Below are 23408 nucleotides of genomic sequence, written 5' to 3' on the forward strand. Positions count from 1 at the left end.
TGGCACTCTGTGACCCCACTGCTCTTCCTGAAGCTCCACCAGATGTCGGAGGATGTCAGTTTGATCACGCAGCAGCCCCAGCGTTGCATCCTGTCACTGCATATCTTCCTACCTACACCTCTGATCTTCCTGGCGCCACCTCTCATCTCGAGCGTCTCTCCTGTCCTCACATTCACTGGCATCTTTCCTGTAATTTTGATGCCATGTCCTTCCACTCATTCAGATGAGCTCTTTCACTGAGGGTCACTTCCATGATTTCCGAGAACATTTCGTCTCGCGTCTTCTTTTTCCTCCGCCTTATCTGAGATAGCCTTCGGGATGGAGTAGGGAGACTTGAAAAATTTGCAGCTGCATGAGGGAGGGAAAAAAGGGAGAGAAGCCTTTAAAAAGATATATTTTACAGAACAATGCGTATACTCTTTCACAGTGAACAACACTATTCACCTTACATAGCACATGTGATTTCACTACAAGGTAGCATTTTGCATCTTAATATTGAGTGCCTGTGGCTCTGGCGTTACAGATCTCACAGACGCAGGCCCGGGCATCAGAATTCAGCTTGCATGCGGCCATGGTAAGCCATTGTCTCTCGGCTTCTGCAGCCTTCATATACACAGTGCCCTCCTTTCCCAAATACCAAGCAAATCCTGTTCAGTGCTGCTTCTTTCCTGTTAACATGCAGCAGAAGAAGACACTCCCCCCTTCCAATTCTGTGGGATGATCACTTTACCCCTCCCCACACCGCATGGTTGGTATCATGGAAGATCACTGCTAATCACCCCCTTTCTCCCTCCCCCATTGCGTGGCTGGTAGCAGAGAAGATCCCTGATAGCCAAACGCGAAAAAGCTCAGCGTTATTCCCCTCCCCCCGCTTGTCTACGTGCAAGGAAGAATTTCTTTTAAGCAACAGGCAAACAGCCCAGTAGGAATGGCCATCTCTGGCCTCTTAATTAAATTCCTGAATTTCAACCAGGTTACCATGAACGATATCACTCTCCTGAGGATAACACAGCGAGACAAAGAACGGATGTTTCTTGAATGCCAGCAATCACCGGGACCATACGCAGCTAGGCTTTGTCATGCAATGATACCCAATTACTTGCTACGTGCATGGCGTGGTAAAGTGTCCTACCATGGTGGACGGAATAAGGCTGCCCTGCCCAGAAACCTTCTGCAAAGGCTTTTGGAGTACCTCCAGGAGAGCTTCATGGAGATGTCCCTGGAGGATATCCGCTCCATCCCCAGACATGGTAACAAACTTTTCCAATAACTGTACTGCCCGCGAACGCATCCCAAGTCCTCAGGGCAAAATCAATCATGAAAAAACACTTGCTTTTAAACCATGTTTTATATTTACAAAGGTGCACTCACCGGAGGTTGCTTCCATGGCTTCACTGTCTGGGCTAGTGGCTTGGGAGGGCTGGGAGGGTAATTCCGTCTGGGTGGGAAAAAGCTCCTGGCTGTTAGGGCTAACAGAGTGCTATGTGCTCTCTGCAACCGCATCCTCCTCTTCCTCCTCCTCCTCCTCATCTTCCCCGTCCACAGAATCCTCAGCCATGGCTGAGATTACCACCCCCACCTTGGAATCCATGGACAGGGGTGGGGTAGTGGTGGTGGACCCCTCTAGAATTGCATGCAGCTCAGCGTAGAAGCGGCATATTTTCGGCCCTGCCCTGGACCTTCGCTTTGCTTCTTTGGTTTTCTGGTAGGCTTGTCTGAGCTCCTTAACTTTCACTCTGCACTGCATTGAGTCCCTGGTGTGGCCTCTCCCCATCATAGCCTTGGAAATTTTTTCAAAAGTTTTTCCATTTCGTCTTTTGGAACGGAGTTCTGTTAGCACAGAATCCTCTCCCCATATAGCGATCAGATCCAGTACCTCCCGTGAGGTCCATGCTGGAGCTCTTTTTCATTTCTCAGGAGACTGCATTGTTACCTGTGCTGATCAGAGCTCCACGCTGGCCAAACAGGAAATGAAATTCAAAAGTTCGCAGGGCTTTTCCTGTATACCTCGCCAGTGAATCCGAGTTGAGATTGCTGTCCAGAGTGGTCGCAATGGTGCACTGTGCGATACCGCCCGGACGCCAATACCGTCAATTTGCGGCCACACTAACCCTAATCCGATGTGGTAATACCGATTTTAGCGCTACTCCTCTCATTGAGAAGGAGTACAGAAACTGATTTAAAGAGCCCTTTATATCGATATAAAGGGCCTCATTGTGTGGACGGGTACAGCGTTAAATCAGTTTAACGCTGCTAAAATTGGTTTAAACCGCGTAGCGTAGACCAGGCCTAAGGCAATGGAAAGGGAGCATGTGAACAATAAATCTGACTGTTCATCATATTGTGGGGAAAAATCCACACCATATATTTAAAGACAGACACATAAAAGAAGATAAGTGGGGTTACAATAAAAGGCAAAAGCTTGCTAGACCTAGCAGATTTATCCTGTCAGACAGTTCCTTGTGTCCTTCAATACTATTATTTAATAAATAATACCTTCTTATGCTTATCATATACACTTACATATATTGGACTCTTTTTACCCAAGAGCAGCCAAAACTTGGGCTAGAAGGCAACAGCTCTTCACAATACATAGCAACACATCATAGTAGTTTGGTACGAGAAATGAAAAACACTCTACCAGTAGAAACTATGGACATAGAAATAAATCTCCAAGGCACTGGAATTAACATCCTTTCTCTTGCAAAAAAGATCTTAATTTATTACCAGTGGTCAGGAACTTGCTTTTACATATCATCTGAAAGACAGCACAATGCCCCTTAATGTTACAAATGAAGCATTTCCTCAAAGGAAGTAGCACAATTGAATCAACAGCACAACAAGCTGCAGAACCACAGATTACATTGCAAGGATGACCAAATGTGATCACACTTAGTTTATGAAATTTGATGAGGTATGCAGCCTGAGGTGATATGTACATAGTAATCCAATATAATCCATGTATTAATGTAATTTACATTTTAGTGATGACTCCAAGTCATAGTGCCCCATGTTAAGTACTTTTAAAGCAGATCACTGTTTTTGAAAACTAGATAGCCAATGAAGTACCTACCACAGTGAATATATAATTTTAAAATGCTGATTAGTGCTGCTTCTATTCCCCTCTCCCCCCCAGCTCTTCCATATACCCATTTTATTTCCACTCTGGGCAGAAGAATAAAACTCTTAACCTACAGTGGATTCAAAATCGAATTGAGATACAGCTATCAGAGCTTCCTTACATTGTGAATTAAGACAAATTAACTAAATCTATGAAGTTAATGTTCGTAAGTTAAAGCATATTGAAGATCCATGTTGATGCAATCATTCAGAAGTAAAGTGGCCTTAGTTTTCCATAGCTTAATCTTCCCTTCTTTCATAAATGTGTCTGTCCAGGAAATCCTCAGAGTCATCCTTCCCAGTGATTGTAAGAACATAACCCCCCCGCCTCACCCTTCTTAAAAATTTTTTTTAAGTGGGACAGGAGAGAGGAAAGGGATAGAGATGAGCCAGTGCCTGTGGGTTGTTCATAGGTTTACCTCAACTACTTTGGGTGTGTTAAAACTACATCTGTTTCCTGAGTAAAGACAAAGCCTCTCAGAGAAAGGACTTCTGAGGATTTATGTGTTTAAGACTTGCCACAAGAGCCATTCTAAGTTCTCTCTCTGTCATTCATTCCAGATAAAATGTAGATTTAAAAATGTGAGAATCTTTCCTTAAGGTTCTTGAGAACTAGAAGGTACATTTCTTAATGTGAAGGGAAAGGGAAAAGGACTGGTTTAGAGAGGAAATTCCTTAGACACTCCTTGTACTAATGAAAGACAATGAGTATGAACAGAGAAGCATTTCACCCAACCAATGGACAGACTCGATGGCTGCAAGAACAACTTTTAGGATTCAGTCCTTCATAGATAGAGACTAAAAAGGAGAGCACTGCCAGCTTAGGAGGGTAAGACTATGGCCCTATTGTGATAGTCAAAGGATGCATTTTTCCAATAGAAATGGAACAATCAAGTTAATGCAGCATGATTGATAATCCCTGTCAAGATGCACACTAGCACTTTTGAAGCAAAGCTGGCTGTATTTTCAGCTGATGGAAGGATCCTAAGGCAAGCAGAATAGATAGCTGCTACTATGATAGGAAGCCACGGACCCTGTATTTGGGATGCTTGGACCCCCTTCTGAGCAGCTTTTTTAAGGGCACGTCTTCACTGGCAATGTTAAAGCACTGCCATGGGAGCACTTCAACGTAGTTTGTGTAGTCACTGCATAGCACTGGGAGAGAGCTCTCCCAGCACTCAAAAAAAACCAAACCCACCTCCACAAGGGGAATAGTTACCAGCACTGGGAGCGTGGCTCCCACCACTGGTGCACTGTCTACGCTGGCACTTTACAACACTGAAACTTCCAGCGATCAGGATGATGTTTTTTCACACCCCTGAGCGAGAAAGTTGCAGTGCTGTAAAGTGCCAGTGTAGACGAGCCCTCAGAAACAGGAGGATCAGTGTAAGAGTAGAAGCTGCTGCCATTACCTCATGTGGAACAGCAAAGAAACTAGAGCTGTGGTATGAGTAGTCCAGCAGAGGGCACCACAACTCTTCTGCACCTTGACTAGGATAGCTATTGCCTGTTGATTTGGAGATCAAGGACAAATTCATGCATTATGAGTCAGTGCCTAAGACACTAACATTTTTTGTTCTCCTTCTTTTAATGTACTTCCCCATTGCTCCCAATATGTGGGTTATTCTGCAATTGTTCTGAAATTAACCCCACAAAGTAGGATGCAGCCAGTTCTGTTTAGCTCAATATGAGCGGGCCATGTGTTCCAAGTTTCTTTGAACCATCATCCAGCTTGTGTATATAAAATACTTCAACATGATTGTTTGATATCACCAATACTGCTTCATTTAAAAGAATATGCCACACTGCCCAATGCAGTTAGAAGAAGTTAATACAATATCCCAGCATTACGCAGATTCAGCTCTTTCCTCTTCCAAACTGTTGGTATGTAGAAAGAGCTTTGTGGACATGGACTCTACAGATGTGCTCATATTTCAGATTTTTTGAGACAAGAATGAGTCTAGTAATTGAGATGAGAGAGCTTTAGCCTGGCTCCTATAATAAACTATAACTTTAAGAACTGTGTAAATTAAAATTAATATAGTCTGCTTAGAGGATTTCTTAAAGAAATCCTTTAGTCATGGGCATGTAGATGCAAAAAAACAGTTATAAACTTGTAAGAATTATACATTTATCAACAGGAAGGCTTCGTGCAAATTTATGCACGCTGTACCCTAGTGACTTAAAAAGATTTACATCCAGGATGAATTTTGCTCTTTTTACCTCTATTACTACTTAAATATATTATTTTCAAAAGTTCAACATAACCCAGGATAGGTTAAATCACTATACAGTGCATTAATATTAGAAGCTATTTTTATTTGATAACTACAGTTTAATCAAATATTAATATAAATTTCAAAGACATATACAGTAGAAACTCAGTTATGAGCACCTTGGGAATGGAGGTTGTTCATAACTCTGAACAAACGTTCAAAAGTTTATAGCTCAACATTGACTTAATACAGCTTTGAAACTTTACTATGCAGAAGAAAAATGCCACTTTTAACCATCTCAATTTAAATGAAACAAGCCCAGAAACAGTTTCCCTACCTTATCAAATGTTGAAAAACTTTCCCTTTATTATTTTAGTAGTTTATATTAAACGGAGTACTGTATGGTATTTGCTCTTTTGGGGGGGGGGGGGGTCTCTGATGCTGCCTGACGTGAGGTGAGGTGTGTGGTTGACTGGCCAGTTCATAACTCTGGTGTTTGTAACTCTGAGATTCTGCTGGATAATGGTGAATCATATAAAATATTGCATTATTAATACTCCTCTTCTAAAATGAATTAAGATGTATTACACTATGTATATTATAAGTCTTATTGCCTAAAACATCCAGAGATAATTTTAACAAATCCAGCTGGACAGAAATGGCTTAGTTTACCATGAAGTCTTGATAGGTCAGAGCCTCCAACCTCTTTTTGGAGTAATATTTAAGATTTCCTTCTCTCATTTGAGAAATTAGAGTCCCAGGATGATGATTCTGGTTAGTTTTAGGCCTATACATACTTATGAATGGTACTAGTAAGCAGCACTATTTTATCTATATCTCACATCAGGGAGAAAACCACCACCAGATAATTCAGTATATTTTTAAAAATCCCCACTTTCTATTGTGGGCTTTTGCACACTCTAGTCTCTCCAGCACATGTGTATCTTTCAACAGAATTTAAGCACCCACTTGAGCTTTAGAAGGCTGCAGGTTGGAATAGCATCATTGTTCACAGAAGAGCTGAGATTTGCTAAAAGGAAACCTTTTGTCTCAATATTTACATGTGAGAGCTATTGAGGAAGAAGAGTACTTTTTTGTACCAGAAAATGAAATCTAAGTGAAGCACCTATGAATAACTGGCAGACATCTGTTGCCAGAATTTGTTCACCACCACCTCAATAATTTTATCCAGAAAAGAAATGGTTGGATATTGGGTGATAGTCAAGGAATGGTTTCTTAAGAACCCATTGGACTATTGCATCTTTCAGGAGTCAGATTTTCCCCTCTGCACAAAGCACTGATGTTCTTGGCCATTGGTGCCTAGAAGATCTTCATTGGCTTTCATCACCCAAAAAGAAGAGCAGGCACCTGTTAAGGGCCTAGGAACCTCTCAGACTTCATGGCCTGTGAATGATCAGGCCAAAATCCATCAAGGAATGTGAACAATCATTGCTGTCCAATTTCCAGCCAGAAAGTCTTGAATTCATTCATCTTTCCAGTGAAGTAAGAAAAAAACTCATCATAATTTGATATACTTGGGTCTGAGTCTGGATGAAGGCAGTAAGCATAAGCTAGTTAGGTTATTATCTGGAGCTGTTCAGCCAATCAAGAATTTGCTAATGCAACTGAGAGGCAAAGGTGGTTCGGTCTGGACACTTTCATGGATTCAAAGTATATTTGCACAAACTCCTTGCACTACTGTTGATTGGATTGAGATAGAATGTTCAGTTACCCTACAGTAACTGTGGTTTTTAAAGATGCCTTGTCTGCAATTACTGCAGGGTAAAGTAACCACTCTTTCTTCAAGTGGTTGTCCACGTGTATTCCACTTCTGGTGGCTCAAAAGAAGTAACTCATGTCCTGGAGGTGAGTACAATGAGTCTACTGAAACAGGGACTGCAGGACAGCTCTATCAAAGGAGGCAACAGATCTGGACCCCTCTAGCAAGAAGCAGTGCTAAGCTACAGGGAGGCCAGCCCAAACCTGACATGACCGCATGCACCATGGGGCAGGTCAAAAAGCCCAGAGCGGGGAGCCAAGCAACAGCCAATCAGCAATATGACAGAGGAGCTGAAGGAGATGCCAATGCAGAGTGAGAGCAGGGTAGGCTTGCTCCCCAACTTCCTGCCCCTGGATCTTCACCACAGGACAACACCTGACCCACTCCCCTGGACCTCCCATTCCACCAGGGCAATATCCAACCAAGGCTGGGCACTCAAAACGTTAAGATACCTCATCTCTCAAGCTCCTCTGGATCACAACAACAGAGGGTAGCCCGAAGAGAGTTGCAGCATGAAATAGTTTGGGAACCACTTCTCTAAGGCAAGCAGATAGTCCACGATAGCAGCCAGTGGCTCTTCCAAAGGAGATAGACAACCTCTTCCATTTAGCAGCACAAGTAAATTTGGTGGAATCCTTTCTGCTACAAGCAAGGATGCTTTGAACTGCTAAGGGGCAGGCTCTATCTGTCAGTCAGCCAGCCTCCAGGCCATGTGATGGAAGGATGCTGGGTCTGCAAGTAGGACTTATCCCTTCAACTGCATAATCATATTGGGGTATCAGAAGTTTGATATGGGGCAGTGCTGACAGATTCATGAGGTCAGAATACCAAAACTGCCTGAGACATGCTGGGATCATCATCATTAGGTCTGTGGCCTGTCTAAGGACTCTCAGTATCAAGGGAATTGGAGGGTAGGCATACATGAGCCCCCACTACCTTAGGATCAGAAAAGCACCCAAACAGGGTCTTGTTCCCTTTCTGGAGTAGGCACTTCTTATTGTGGTTGGAAGCAAACAGGTCTAATCTTGGGAGCCCCCACCTATGAAAGATTACTTTTCAAATAATCATTCATGGTTGTCCAAGTATTTTCAACTCAGACGGTCAATGAAGGTGTTTTGCAGGCCAGGAAGGTGTGATGTTACTGACATAACCTATGACCCTATAGATCATTGTTGCAACCACTATTGTACAAAAGGTTATTGTGTAAGGTGTCTATGGAAAGGTTATGATTTGCTGATCATGATTATGCTAGCTGTATGTGTGTATCATTTTTGTAGTTTAAGTTACGAATATTGGCTACGTACTTGTATCTTAATGGTGTTTTGATTCTAAGTAGCCTCAGTGAAGCATTTGGTCATTTTCTTAAGAAGGGACTATTCTCAGTAAGTGCCCAATCAAGAAACACTTATCTGACAACAAACTCTGGGAGACACCAATCCACATCTGAGCTTTCCTGGGAACGTTCAAATTAACATGTAAACAATGATGTTGGCCTGTAAAGAACTGAGTCATGCATGGACATGTGACTTGCCCATGTGACTCCAAACTCCATCTTGCTGTGATCTTGCACAGGAGAACCAAGGGGTTTCCACACACAAGAGAAAGCCTACAAAAGGCTGCTGTATCTCTTCCATCTCGTCTTCAATCCTGCTTCTTGCCTCTGGAGGGACTTTGCTACAAACTGAAGCTCTGAACAAAGGAATGAATGACTCATCCCAGCTGTGGATGTACTCCAGAGACATGATTTGTGCCTACAGTTTATTACTACAGTACAGTTTACTGCTACAAGCCTGAACCAAGAACTTTGCCATTACTGTATGTAATTGATTCTATTTAACCAATTCTAGCTCTCATCTATATCTTTTTCCTTTTATGAATAAACCTTTAGATTCTAAAGGATTGTCAACAGTGTGATTTGGGGGTAAGATTTAACTTGTATATTGACCTGGGTCTGGGACTTGGTCCTTTGGGATTGGGAGAACCTTTTTCTTTTACTGGGGTAAAACCATTTGTCCCCATAACGAGTGGCACTGGTGGTGATACTGGGAAACTGTAGTGTCTAAGGGAATTGATTGATTGACTTCTGGATAGCCAGTGGGGTAAAACCGAAGTCTTCTCTGGTTGGTTGGTTTGGTTTGCCTTGGTGTGCTAAGGAACCTCAGCCTTGGGCTGTAACTGCCCTGCTCTGAGCAACTTGCCCTGAATTGCTACTCTCGGAAGTGTCCCACCAAAGGCAGCATCATTACAGAAGGTGAGAGCCACTGGACTGGGTGGTGACCGATGCACCAGTTCCAAAGTTGGACTGCCTCCTGGGAAAGATGATGAGTGAGCATCTCCCTGCTTACTGATAACAACCATGGTGTTGTCCATGAGCACCTGTACTGTGGTGCCATGAAGTACTGAAAAGAAAGCTATGCATGCCAACCAAATGGTTCAGTTCCAGAACATTTATGTGAAGATTTGTCTTGAGAAAGGGGAAAGTGATTCCAATGCCCTAAAACCGAAGGAAGCCCAGTGAACTCTCCACAATGCATATGTTGCATTGGTGATCCCTATTGCTCTCTTGAATGAAAACCATGACCAAGGAGCCCTTGAAATAGACTTGATAGTGCCAGTCCATTTTCTTGGAGGTAGGCACCATAAATGAATTGACCAGATGTCCCTGATTCCATGTAAACAACCTCTGAAACTCCTCTCCAAGGAGCCAGGTTCACAGGGATCCAAGACAGGTAACTCAGTTCTCTCCCAGTTCTCTCTCTCTCTCCGAAGCCAAGAAAGAGAAGTAATATGCTTTAGCGGAGCATCTCTCTTAGATGCCGGGGGAGGTCATGAATCTGTAATGGTGTAGACAATGGCACTGGGGCCAACAACTTCTTCACAGAAGGCAGTAATGGACGCTTGGGTAGATCCAATACCATTAAGACTCTTTGTCCTATAAATTGAGTGGTTACAGCAGAGGCTTGGGTTGAGGTCTCTTGCTCTAGAAATGCAGTCAGTAGTGGAGAGGTTTTAGCATCTTCCAAGAGAAGATGTCTCCCTCTGACTGCAATTCCTAGGCACCAAGAGTTTCAGAATTGGTATGGACAAGTCTGGAAAATGCTTGTGCATTGAGGGTTTCTATACCGACGTCTTCAGTTCAGATGCTTCCATCCTTGGTCACCAGTACCAAATACATTGATAGCATCTGGAGGCTGAGGGGGGTTCTTATAGTGACTACTTGGTGCCAAGTCAGAAGTTATTCTGGACCTTGAACTGCCGCCAATACTGGATATGCTTGGGGCTGGAGATGGGAGTTCTGTGTCTCTGGTCACCATGGGAGTGGTACTCCTCATGACCTCTTCAAAAGATAGGGAAGAGGATGCAAGAGAGGTTCTGGTCAACTCTGTAGAAGAAGAGTGAGGACTTCCTCCATGCTGAAGGTGCTCTGGAATCCAGATTGGACCACTGGCTTACTGGAGCATTCTGAGGGCTAGTCTACATTAATATTTAGTTTGTGGGAAGCTAGGGTATACATCCCCCCCACACTGGCCTGCTGCCACACACTAAAAGATTCCTAATGCATTTTGATCTACCTCACTTTGAACAGGAGTCAAAGCACACTAGAGACCTGTCAGCAAGGTCCACAAACACTTAGTGAACAGCAGGTTAGTTGATTTACACACCTGCTTCCTGTGAACTAAATGTTAGTGCAAACAAGTGGGTCCAAGATGACCAGTTTTCCTCGTATTCAGCAGCTAATGAAGCTTTCCTGAAGTTCTCGAGGAGAAAGGAGGACTTTTGCAAAGAAGGAGCACATACAGCACTTACCTAGCATATGCATTTCCTTCAGACAGAAAAGGCACTAAGAGTGTCCATTGTTGATAGGGATAGCTTGTTCAGAAGACAGGCAGGTCTTGAAACCAGGGTACTTTAACTCCACCACATCCAGAGCCAAGGCAGCACATGGACTTGTAGACCTTGTTTATCAGTAAATTCACATACACACTTACTTTTTTTGGCTAGTGAATAAACCAAAAATAAAAAAACCTAAATAACTAACATTTAACCAAAAAGGATTTATTTGCACCGTGTGCCAAGAGGTAGATGCTACAGGTGTTCAGTCTTGCAACCACAAGCAGTAAGAAGGAACTGGAGAGCTGCTGCCATTTCCCTACCTTTTATACTCTTGGCTCCTGTGTGCCGGAGGGGTGACCCCAAACACTGCTATTCAGAAGATTCTTATCTATCTCACCTGGAAGGCAACAACTTCGCCTGGAAGTTCTGAGTCCAAATAACCAATGTTTGAAGAAGGCAGATATTCACAGTGTTCCATCAGAACATCAGCGGATCGGTCTGACAGCTGTCTCCCTATCTTTGTTATGGTCTTCAAATTATCAAAATAAAATAAAGATTAATCTTAAAAGGCAAATTTTTCTTCAAAATTCAAGTTCCATTAGAATTTTTCACCACTCTTTTTTTTTTTGGGGGGGGGGGATGGGGGAGAGGGACAAGAGAGCAGATCCAGAACAAGTTTTCAAAAAATTTTTGGTTTCAGATAACTGGCAGGTTCATGCATGTGTGGAAAGGTAAGTAAAACTGTTAAAATAGCAGCTGAAAATAATTTTAGCTTAAGTAGTGTACTGAGCTCAAAATATTTTTTTAACAACTATTTAAAAAAATAATTTCACACATCTCTGTGGGATGACAGAGCCTGTATGGTTTTCACTAATCTACCTTAAACTGTTTCAGAATGTAACCCCCCCAGCCCCCCTTCCCTGAAAGTTATAAGCATGCATATGATTATAGAGTCATAACAGAAGCACTGATGTCTAGAAACTAAGGCAAATCATGCAATATTTTCTATAGTATTTTGAACATTTGTCCATTTCTCTCTACCCTGTTGCCTCACAACAGCACACACACTTTGTTATTCCGTACTGCCACTCCTCTTTTCCACCAGAAATACTGCTGCCAAAATCATCTTTCCTGTTTTGCATCTTCCACACAGCTCCATGTATCTCTGAACTGGCTTTCATTTTAATATTACAAAATTCAAATCGTTTTGCATATTCCAAGCAATACAAAACTTTGCCCCAGCATAATTCTGTTCTAATCTCCTACACACTACCCTTCTTTCAATAACCACTCCTTTCGTTTCCTTTGCCTAATCCCAACTTTTCATACTGCTCAATATGTCACCTTCAAGAAAAACTTTTGAAAAGCCACCTGTTCCATGAAATATACCAGCTAGAAGACCACGTCAATACAAAATAAACAGGGTACCATACTGCAATGTACAGTATCCACTTGTGACTTCAGATTATGAAGTCTTCAAGACAAGAACCTCAAATGGCAGAGTTCATGTTACACATTACCATACAGACTTATGGAGATATACTAGTATATACTATACTCCTTAAAATATAGATTAAAATAAGGCACACAGGAAATTCCATAAGTTGCAAGCCATTTCCTTTGGAGATATTGTTGACTGGATTTTATATATTAAAAACCATTTCCTGCCAAACCAAATAAACATTTTTAGATAATTAATGTTATATATGTTTGTGAACAAAAACCTAAAAAAAAAAAAGTGAACTATGACTAATCTTCTATTTTATGATTAATCCTCTATTGGTATTGGATCAGTTATTAAAGCTATGAACTGTATGCACTGCATTGTACCTAGGTAAAGCCAGGTCAGTTCTCTTAAGTAATACACATCATGGTGCACATTTTTTTTTCCAGGAGATAAATCTTTTCTAAGGTTTTTCCTCTATTTATGTACAAGATTTAGTATTTACCAAAATATGTATCTGAGCACATATGTTCTTTAACAGCCATTTCTTTAGCTTTGCAACAATTACTACCAACTGACAAAACAGAATATTAAAAAATAGATGTGAAAAAATAAGAATACTTTTTCACCAAATGCAAGAAAAAATATATATGCTTTAATTTAACCACTCAAAACAACAAAGCAAAAGCATAGATCATGTTAAAAAAATCCACCCTGATTGAATTGGCCCTGTCAATACTGGTTCTCCACTTGTGAGGTACTCCCTTCTCGTCATGTGTCATTATATAAATGCCTGCATCTGTAACTTTCACTCCATGCATCTGAAGAAGTGAGGTTTTTTTACCCATGAAAGCTTATGCCCAAATAAATCTGTTAGTCTTTAAGGTGCCACCGGACTCCTTGTTGTTTTTGTTAAAAAAAAAAAAAAAAAAAAAAAAAAAAAAGGCTTGCATCAGCAAAATGCTGCTTTGTACTCAGACCATAATACACTTCCATAAAAATATCAAAATATTCAGAACATGGTTTGGCATTCATATTTTAAAAGGCAGACAATTGTTTAATTACCGGTAACCATTTTAAAGGGATAAGATTTTAATTATTTAGCAGGTTACTTTAATGGCCCAAAAATCTTCGTTTAAGTTCAAAATGAATGTGAAATACAAAAGCAGCTCACAACAGTTATACTTAAAAAAACAACAACACATTGAACTAGAAAAATATTTATATACAATTAGATTTTTATTGTTAAAATGTGGGAGCTTTCATTTTTTCTTTTATTTCCATGCACAGGAATGGAAAGGTGATTAGACATGAAAATGTCTAAGATATGAGTTCTAAGTTCCTATTGTTGATGGCTTGAATAGATTTCTAATTTTAACAGCACAAAGCCTTTAATCTGTTCTTGGCTTCCAGGTAACCAACTTGTACCACAACTGTTAGTAACCAAAAGGAGACAATTATCCGGGAAAAGTTTAAACACCATGCAGGAATTATGATGGACATCAATTCTGACACAAAATGTACTGTAGTAGAAAGAACTAGTGAGCTGGTACATTATTCTATTTTTGATATATTATGCTATTAGTTTTCACCATAAAGTTGCAACATGCCTATAAGCCAATAATAACTAATTTTTCCAACCTGTATTTTAAAAAGCATTATAAAATGCCAGTGCACAGAAAAAGAGTGGAGTGTACACATTTTTAACTGATAAGAAATATAATTAACCTGTATTATCTACAGATAATTAATGTCTGAATTTTGAAACTGCATAATTAAACAAAACTGAACACAGTCCTTTGATTAACAGTAGTTTTTGTGTTTCTTGGGTGTATGACTTTCTTCTGTAATCAAAGCAATGACAGTTCTGGGCTTTGCTTTGTTAGAGCATTAACTTATAAATTTAAAAAATGGAAGTACCAATCTTGAAGAAATCAGCAGTCCTCCTTTTCTAATCTCCTGAGAAAGATCATTCTCTTATCTAAATTGGATTTGTTCTATGACATAAAAATTAGATTAATGCCATGCATAGGTTTAAATACATCTATCATGTCTTATTCAGCCTTTTCAAAATGAACCTAGAGCAAAAGTCTATTTCCAGTTCAAACATTTTATCAATATCTTTATAAAAGAAAACATTTTAGCTTAATTACAGTTAAACTGTTTCACCAGCACAATGGCAAGAGACCAGTACTGTAAAATGAACACTTTTTTCCATTTTAAATAATGCAACTGAACAACATTTTCCATTTTTGCAACATAAGCAAATTATGTTTCATCTTAACAAAAGGATAAATCTACAATAGTTTTTCTATTCTGGCAGTAGTATAATATTCAGCTGTAAAAATAATCTAGCAAGAATGCCTCTCAATCCAGTTTACACACACATTCCTACACACGCACAAACTTATATTTTAAAGATCATTTTTGTGGGCATCTGTGTTAAAACAAGTCATCTACAGTTTCTCTTTTAATATCAATGTTTTTAATAGTTATTAACATTTTCCATGCTAACTGCTTAGGCCTAAACATCGCTTTGTAAAAACATGAATCAAAACAAAACAATTAATGGTTACAGCTAGTCTGTAGAGATTTTTAGCTTTCTTTTCAGATTATGTTTTAAACATTACATTGCAGAATTCACATACCTGGATCATACTGGCATTTAGCTTCATTATGCAGAATTACTGAAGATATGCTTTCCATAGTATCTCATACCTAGGCTTTTGTATTGTTCCTTTAAAGACCTTACTGCACAAATACACTTAGCTTAACATTCAAGCATTTGTACCTACTAAAGCAATTTGTTAAGGCACTTGCTGAAGCCTCAGAGACAATAGAAAATCAACAGCTGTATGTTGTGATGTCAGTAACACCCTAGCCAGTCACTACACAGAGAAACTAAAACGCATCAGAAGCTATATTGAGCTCTTCCTTAGCAATTCAGTATCAAGTGATGCAAAAGCCTTGTGAAGCTCTAAATGTGCTATAAAATGGCTGTAGGGGGATTTTAGTCATTCTCTCCATTAAAATTCTATGGCACATCTCCCAGCATAAGAAGTTTATTATTACTATGAAATTATTATTTTTGTTAACTGACACAAACAGTAAATATTGTACAAAACTGGTGTTGCTGTGCAGATAGTAATTTTCTTTCTAAAAACAATGCTATTTTATCTTTTCCATTTCATATCATAAGCAATGGGATTAAAAAAATAAATTTAAAAAAACCAATCCATTTACTAAGTACTCGTCACAGTAGTATCTGAACAACTTTTTAAGTCAGATTTTTTAAATGTTTTATCTGTAGCTGTATTTTCAACTTTAAGGGCAAAATAAACTACCAGCCAGTGTAGCTGAAGGTAACATTTTGCATGTTGGTTTGGTTTCCTCAAATCCCCTTAGATTTCTCTGGAAAAGTGAGTTACTTCACTATACCAGCAGATGGACACATGAAAAGAACATATTTCTGATGACAGCATTCACATGGGTGCTTACTGGCCAAAATAACTCACTTGGAGACTTTCCGAGCAAAAAATGAAAAACTGAACTACTAACAGCAGACTGGTAGACTAGAATTATCTCCACCATCAAAATGGGTAATATTGTCCGGGCTATATAAGAAGATTTTTCAGAATCCAAATGATCAAAAAAAGCAGTAATTATCTCCCCCCTCCCCCCAAAATAAAGGGTGGACCACTATCCATTTGCTGAAGTCCAGAGGACCAGACTTCCAAAAGGAGCATCTAGATTGGAGGTGGGCAAACTACAGCCCATGGGCCACATCCTCCCCGCGAGACCTTCCTGCCCAGTCCCTGAGCTACTTCCCCAAGAGGCTAGCCCCCCGGCCCCTCCCCTGCTGTTCCCTCTCCCCCACAGCCTCAGCTCACTGCGCAGCCAGCGCAATGCTCTGGGCGGCAGGGCTCTTGCAGAGCCACAGCCTGCCCTAGTCCTCTGGGTGGCACGGCTGTAGTGTTACCAGCGCCGCAGGCAGTGAGGTAAGAGGGCAGGGAGCGGGGGCTGGATAGAGGGCAGGGGAGTTCGAGGTGGTGGTCGGGGGCAGGGGTGTGGATGGGGACAGGGCAGTCAGAAGGCAGGGAACAGGGGGGTTGAATGGGGGCAGGGGTCCCAAGGAACAGTCAGGAAGGGGGGTGGTTAGATGGGGCAGAAGTTACGGGGCAGTTAGGGGACAGGGAGAAGGGATGGATGGGGCAGGGGTCCTGGGGGAGGGAGGCCATCAGGGAACAGAGAGGGTTGGATGGGGCAGGAGTCCCGGAGGGGCCGTCAGGGGGGTGGTGGTGTCAGACAAGGGATGGGGGTCAGGCCACACCTGGCTGTTTGGGGAGGCACAGCCTCCCCTAACCAGCCCTCCATACAATTTCAGAAACCCGATATGGCCCTCAGGCCAGAAAGTTTGCCCGCCCCTGATCTAGATAACGTTGCCATGTCCAATATAGGGCTTGTCTCCATGGGAATGTTACATCAAATTAGTATGTCAACTCTAATTGCAGTAATGTAACTAAATCAAACTGAAGCGTATCTGTACTGCTATGTTATACTGGGTTAAAATACTTTCCTTGTTAATCACTGCATTTGCTTACCTCTGCACTCCTTCAAAATTATCCACTTAGCATTCTGGACAGATATCTGATAGCACAACATTCTGTCGCTCAACTCTATTCTCTGATTTTTCTCCCGGTGCATTTTGGGACACCCACTGGAACCCTGTCTGTGCACACACATGAGAGAAACTAACATTCTCATGATTCCTAGATTGGCATCCATTAATTAAAACTGCTGTCAGGTAGCATGGAGGAAACTCTGCAAAGTGCCATGATCCTGACAGTCATTAATACAAACAGGATGATGCACATATACTGGCAGGTTCAAGGGTGGCTGGATTTGGCAGTGCAGCTTTGTAGGGCTTTGGATGCCATGGCAATATTGGTACAGGAATAGGTAACTGAAATCAGGCAGTTACTTCTGCAGAGTATTTATCTGGAGCATCTTTACTTGATGGCGAATCACTTCGGCTCAGTCAACACAGAGTGTGTGGTAGAATAGAGAGTGGCAAAAGTGGGATGACCAGCAGTGGATGCATTAATTCAGGATGTAAAAGACTTTCCTAGAGATCAGTGAACAAAATATGAACAATGCATCTGTGAAGAAACTGAAATTAGGGCTTGTCTACATCTATTCCAGAATAACTATTACTGAATAACTCAAAAGGTGATAACTCAGTGATCAAAGGGCTTGGCTACACTTGCGAGTTAGAGTGCATTAAAGCAGCCCTGGGCACCCTAGCTCACTACCCATCCAACTGGTAAGGCACGTAGAGCGCTCTGACTCCAGGGCTAGAGCACTCCTGGTACTCCACCTTGGTGAGAAGATTAACACTTGGCACGCATTGGCTGAAATGCCCGGGCATCAGTGTGAAAGAAGTGTTGCATTACTGCACTCTAATCAGCCTCCAGAAATGTCCCACAATCCCCTTAAGTCAAGTTGCCACTCTTGTTATGGTTTTGGAATCACTGCAGGCATGTCAATATGCCTTTAAAAGCTCCGTTTCTGACAGCCAGCATGCTTATCTGCTCTGAGAGAAAGCAACCATTACCGAGGAATGCTGTGTGTGAGAGAGGCGGGGGGGGGGGGGGTGTCTGTTGCTGTCTGAACTTACAAGACAGCATTCTGACATGCTCTCATCCCCTCCAAAACCCACTCTCTCTTCCTCCACATACACACAACACACTCCCTGTCACACTCTACCCCACACCCCTCATTTGAAAAGCACATTGCAGCCACTTGCATGCTGGAATAGCTATCACAATGCACTGCTCTCTGTGGTCATTGAAAGAGCTGCTAATGTGGCCACGCCAGTGAACTTGCGCTGCAATCTGCCCCACTGACAGCTGCTTTTCCTATGGTGCTCTAAGAAAGCTTGTTTAACTCAAAGTGCTCTACATCTGCAAGTGTAGCCATGCCCAAAGAAAACAAATGCTGAGGCCCATTATCAAAAGACTTGCTCACTCCACCCTGACCCTACTGTTGTGTTAACTGCCATCGGGGGTTTATTCTTGAAGCTGAAAGGTAGATCTCCCTGAGAGTCTGTTATACAAGGAGAAAAAACAGTTCCTTGTCCCCTTATACTGCAATGAGTATATCAATTTTTTCAGTTTACTATGTGCATTGGACAGCACTTCCAGTACAGTGAGTCTCAGGATTCATGCACAGCTCTGTGAAGAGTTCAGGAGCACACTCTTGCATACCCTCTTCCAGGGCCTGGACATCGGTAACAGCAGCAACAAAGCTGAAACAAAGTCAACAGGCAGCAGACAGGTGGCTGCACAGAGAAAAAGGGGAGGGTGAATGGGCACAAGAATGTCTAGTGTTGTTGAACTCTGGACTGCTCTAGAGATGGAAGACAACACTCATGAACAACTTCAAAAAGGATTTCTTTAGAAAAAATTCAGAAAAACAATGAGGAATCCACTGGCACCTTAAAGGCTAACAAAATTTATTTGGGCATAAGCTTTCATGAGTAAAAAAACTCACATGCCCATATAAATTTGTTAGCCTTTAAGGTGCCACCAGACTCCTTGCTGTTTTTGTGGATACAGACTAACATGGTTACTTAAGGAATTCAGGACATACTATTTCACATGAGATTTTGCATCAGCGAGAGTAAAGTTGGTGGTCTTTTATTTTGTGCCCCCTCCTCCCCACTCTTCAAGCACACCTCCAGTTCCTCAGCAGCTAATATTTTACAGACCCTACGATCAGAACCCTATGCACACCAGTGAAATTCACCAAACCAAACCACCAGGCCAATCTCATCCTGTTGCTTGGAAAAGGTCTGAGCAACAGTAAGAGCGCTGATTCCTGGATAGGATGACTACAAATCAGAAGTTTGGAAAAGAGCTGTACTATCACAACAACCATGTTCAACTTCAGCAGCCAGGATACTGGGAGACGGGTAGAGAAACATGCAATAGTACTGGTTTCAGAGTAGCAGCCGTGTTAGTTTGTATCCGCAAAAAGAACAGGAGTACTTGTGGCACCTTAGAGACTAACAAATTTATTTCAGTAGCTCACGAAAGCTCATGCTGAAATAAATTTGTTAGTCTCTAAGGTGCCACAAGCACTCCTGTTCTTTATGCAATAGTATAATAGCCACTCCACCACCTGTCTCATTTGCAAATGTTACCAGCAATGATTTTGTTTTTTCCGCTAGAACATTAAAAAAAAAAAATCTGTAATAGCACTGCGTCAGGAACAGGTCCCTATTGTACAGGGAATCTTCCTATTCCCAATCCATTTTTTCCAATACCAAACATGGTGGGATATAAAAAGATTTAGTTTCTATCTTCAGGAGTCCATTTCTTTAGAAAAACAGCAAGCCTCAAGATAGGTCTATTTAACATTAGATGTTTCTTCCCTGTCACTTCCCCTTCCACCTCAACAACTTCATTAGAGTAGCAAAGCAGCCAGTGCAAGTGCACCTCCTGCCCCCCATAATCTATCTTCCTCATCCCTCCTGCCCTCACTGTTGAGTAGATTTGGTATAAAAAGGTAGTTTCTGAAAAGAAATAAATATTTAGTATTAATGGTCATTTTCTGCTGTTGTTCTTCAAAAACTAAAATTTTCTCCTTCAGCAGAGAGATTCTTCCAGACAATTCCACGAAGAACTACTCTCAGAATGGCCACTATCTGCTATTGTTCTCAGTGACACTCAGGCCACAGATTGTCCTCAGTTAAGATGCTCTCCTTTAAAATGGCTACTGACTCATTGTTTTCAGTGGAAACAAAGCCAAGCTGCTCTCAGAAAAAATGCATGGCAAGGAAGCAGAAAGAGCACTATAAAGAGTATTGTGAACAGATGCAAAGAGGACCACTGCCAAGGACAACTAGAGACTTCAGGCCTATTGAGAAAAATGGATCACTAAAAAAAAAACTTCCTACCAACAATGCAATCAAATCACCCACAAAACAAGACAACCATGAATCTACATCACAAAAAGCTGATGAGACTCATGAAGAAGCCTGTCAACTGTTAGACATCACTACCAGATATTTTTTTTTGAGTAAAAACAAAATTAGTGGAAAATTTTATATTGGGAAGCTTTCAACTTCAGTTAAATATAGGAGTTAGAATTTTATACTGCTGTAAAATTTTGATCTTATTCTAAACTCAGTAGCCAATTCTGTGTCTCCAGCAGTCAGCATTGGGTATTAGTATCATTATAGTAATCAGCTAACAGCTACCGTGATCTCATGAAACAACCTATAAAAAGATTTAATTAGCTATAGTCAACAAAACTATATATATTCTTAGACAGTAAAAAGGGTAAAAACAGGAACAAAACAGTTTTTTCAAGAGATATATTTTAACGTTTTTATGTTTTAAAAAGGTAAATTCAGATATGTGAAGTAGATATAATTTATCATCCTAGAGGACTCCATAACATTTGATACAGAATGGTAATGTAACCAGGAAGATTTAAAACATGTTAGTCTAGGTTTCCATTCATTTGGCACCTTGATGGATAATATTTACATTTTTAATTTTCCAGTGAATTAGTTTCCCAAACATCCCTTTGTTCCCATGCATTAGAACCTAGCAAATTCTTTCAAATAAAATTCATTTAAAATTACTTAGGGAAGCAGGGAAGAGAAGAGAGAAAAACATTTTGAAGGTAAGTGTATAGGATCCATGAAGAAGAAAGGCCAAAAACAAACAAAAAAAACCCATGTCCCCTTTAAGAGGCCTCCAGTCTGACCCCAACCAGCAGAGCTCCAACTGCTTCTTATCATTCTAGGAGGCAGGCTCTCCCACCTTCCCTGGGGCATCAGGTCAAGGGAAGAGTTACTTCACCCAGTTCATCAGACCCTTATCTCAGGGCCCTGAGTCACAGCCACTAAACTCACAGTGAGAATAAACTGAGTCTCCAGTTTATTCTAGAAGCCAGTAACCTAGAGTCCAAGAGGACTGCAACCTGTAGCAGCCAGTATGGCCTCTGGTCCCTTCTCTCTTGCCCAGCTTCCTTTTCTTGTTCATATAGCCCAGTTCCAAGGGTCGGACAGAGTGCTCCTGGATTGTGCCCTAAGATATCTTGGCTGTCAACGCCCTACTGTCCCTTTAAGTACGCCCTGAGCTACAGAAAGTTGTGACAAAAATGCAACTGGAAGCATTTTTTAAGATAAGAACGCTGCCTATTTTCTCAGAGTTGCACACATTCATGAAAGACTGACAAATTTTCTCAAATTTAGGAAAACAAAACAACCCCCTCCCCAACAAAACCTCTCCCCTAGCTAGAGGCCACCCCTGTAAAATTTTAAACAGAAAGGGTCTACTGAGGAAAGTGGGGATGAGGGGGTTGGAGGAGAATGAGGATGATGATGTTTGGTCAGATTTCTAGCAAAAGTCAAATTTAGGATCTACATTATATCCCTAAACTGAAATGAGAATGAATATCTAACTTTGCAGAACAAAACGGTCTACAAACATATAGTGTGCATTATGTATTAACTTTAGATTGGTGCTATATTTACTCATAAAAAGGCAATGCTTTATGGTTAAAAAAGGCATGACAACCTTTTCTACAATCTTTAGGAGAGCAACAAGGCTGGCCTGGCCAGGCCTTGTAAGATAGATATCTTCATGAAAATTCTGGAAATTTGAACAAACTAGCAAGATCCTCCTTCGTTAGTCCGAGTTGTTAGAGTGGTTATATACTATTGAAAAAAATACTTGCCTTTAGGTGTAATTTTACGGCTTTGGACTTCACACCTATAACATCAGAATGTCATGATAATTTGATCATTCTTGAGCTACTCTTTGCTTCAGCCGACACCAGTTGGAGCAGTTGGTAGAAAAATAAAGTTGACTCATTTCTGAAGTTTGCAACTGTGTTTTTAAAATTTATAAAAAAAAAAATTGTTAAGGATGCTTGCCAGATGGATTTACAACACCTATGCTTCTTTAGACTGCAAGCTTTTCAGGGCAAGGACCATCGCTATCGTATGTTTGTGCAGTGCACAGCGGGGCTCAGGTCCACGTACAGGACTCCTAAACATTACTAGGATAGAAATAACTAAAAGTAACTGAAAGTCACATATGGAAGTTCCTGATGACTAAACAATGCATTTTTTAATCTATATTTATTTCCCACTAGCAACATAACTTTGTACGATTAGTCACTGTTTACACACACACACACACACACTCCCATGAACTAGAACAACTGAGGGGAAGTGTAACTGCCTGTAACAAGAGCGCACTTACTCACAAAATGTAGCTGTTTATAGAGTTCTTTACAAACAGTGCCTAAATCAGCTTTATTTTTATCTCTACTTTCCATTAAGATATAATGTCAAATTATTGGGACAGTCCATCTTGAATCTCAGGATGCTAACCATTAACATCACTTTCCCTGCATTAGTAAGTTTTACAGGAAATGTGCAGTAATAGCTGCCTCCTTACATTAGATATTGCTATATACAACATTGACACATTTAAGTTCATGAGAGTTATTACCAAATGAAACATTTCTTTCATTTTGGGAAAGCATTTTTTTAAAAATGGAAATATATACCTTAAAACCCTCTATTTTAGTCTCCCATCACTACATGGAGGTAGTTACACAAAAAGCACCCATTTTAATATTACAAAAATAAAAAGCAAGCTGAGACATAAAAGACTCCATAATGTTTATGATAGGGAAGGCCGTTTTAATCTTATTAAAATGTATTTCTATTTTTATTGTTTAATGAAGATGAGATGCTTATGTACTCCTGGCATAATCACATTAGATACTTTTGGAAATGTAAATAGCTCCAATTTAAACTGTCACGTTCCAGTATGGACAGATAGTTAAGTGCTTTGAATTCAGCAAGAGAAAGACTAAAGTTAGAATTGTCGCCACTATCAGAACTCTTGGCTTTTCAACTTGTCACCCATGCATACAAAAATATTCAAGTTAATAGTACAGAACAATAATACAACTTCACCCTGTG

General features: G+C 40.8%; 1 protein-coding gene across 14 annotated transcripts in view; it reads right to left on the bottom strand.

Annotated features, from left to right (window-relative positions):
- Nucleotides 1-23408, bottom strand: part of R3HDM1 (R3H domain containing 1) — a 144408-nt gene that overhangs the window by 108616 nt on the left and 12384 nt on the right. Inside the window, exon 1 of one of the 14 annotated variants that reach the window (XM_050915987.1) lies at nt 15043-15178. The exons of the other annotated variants lie outside the window; for them this stretch is intronic. The gene's annotated coding sequence lies outside the window, so the exon portion shown is untranslated. Of the gene's footprint in view, nt 1-15042; nt 15179-23408 lie in introns of those variants that run through there. 14 annotated transcript variants of the gene reach the window in all.

Source organism: Gopherus flavomarginatus, chromosome 10, assembly GCF_025201925.1.
Source record: "Gopherus flavomarginatus isolate rGopFla2 chromosome 10, rGopFla2.mat.asm, whole genome shotgun sequence".
Classification (NCBI taxonomy): domain Eukaryota; kingdom Metazoa; phylum Chordata; order Testudines; family Testudinidae; genus Gopherus; species Gopherus flavomarginatus.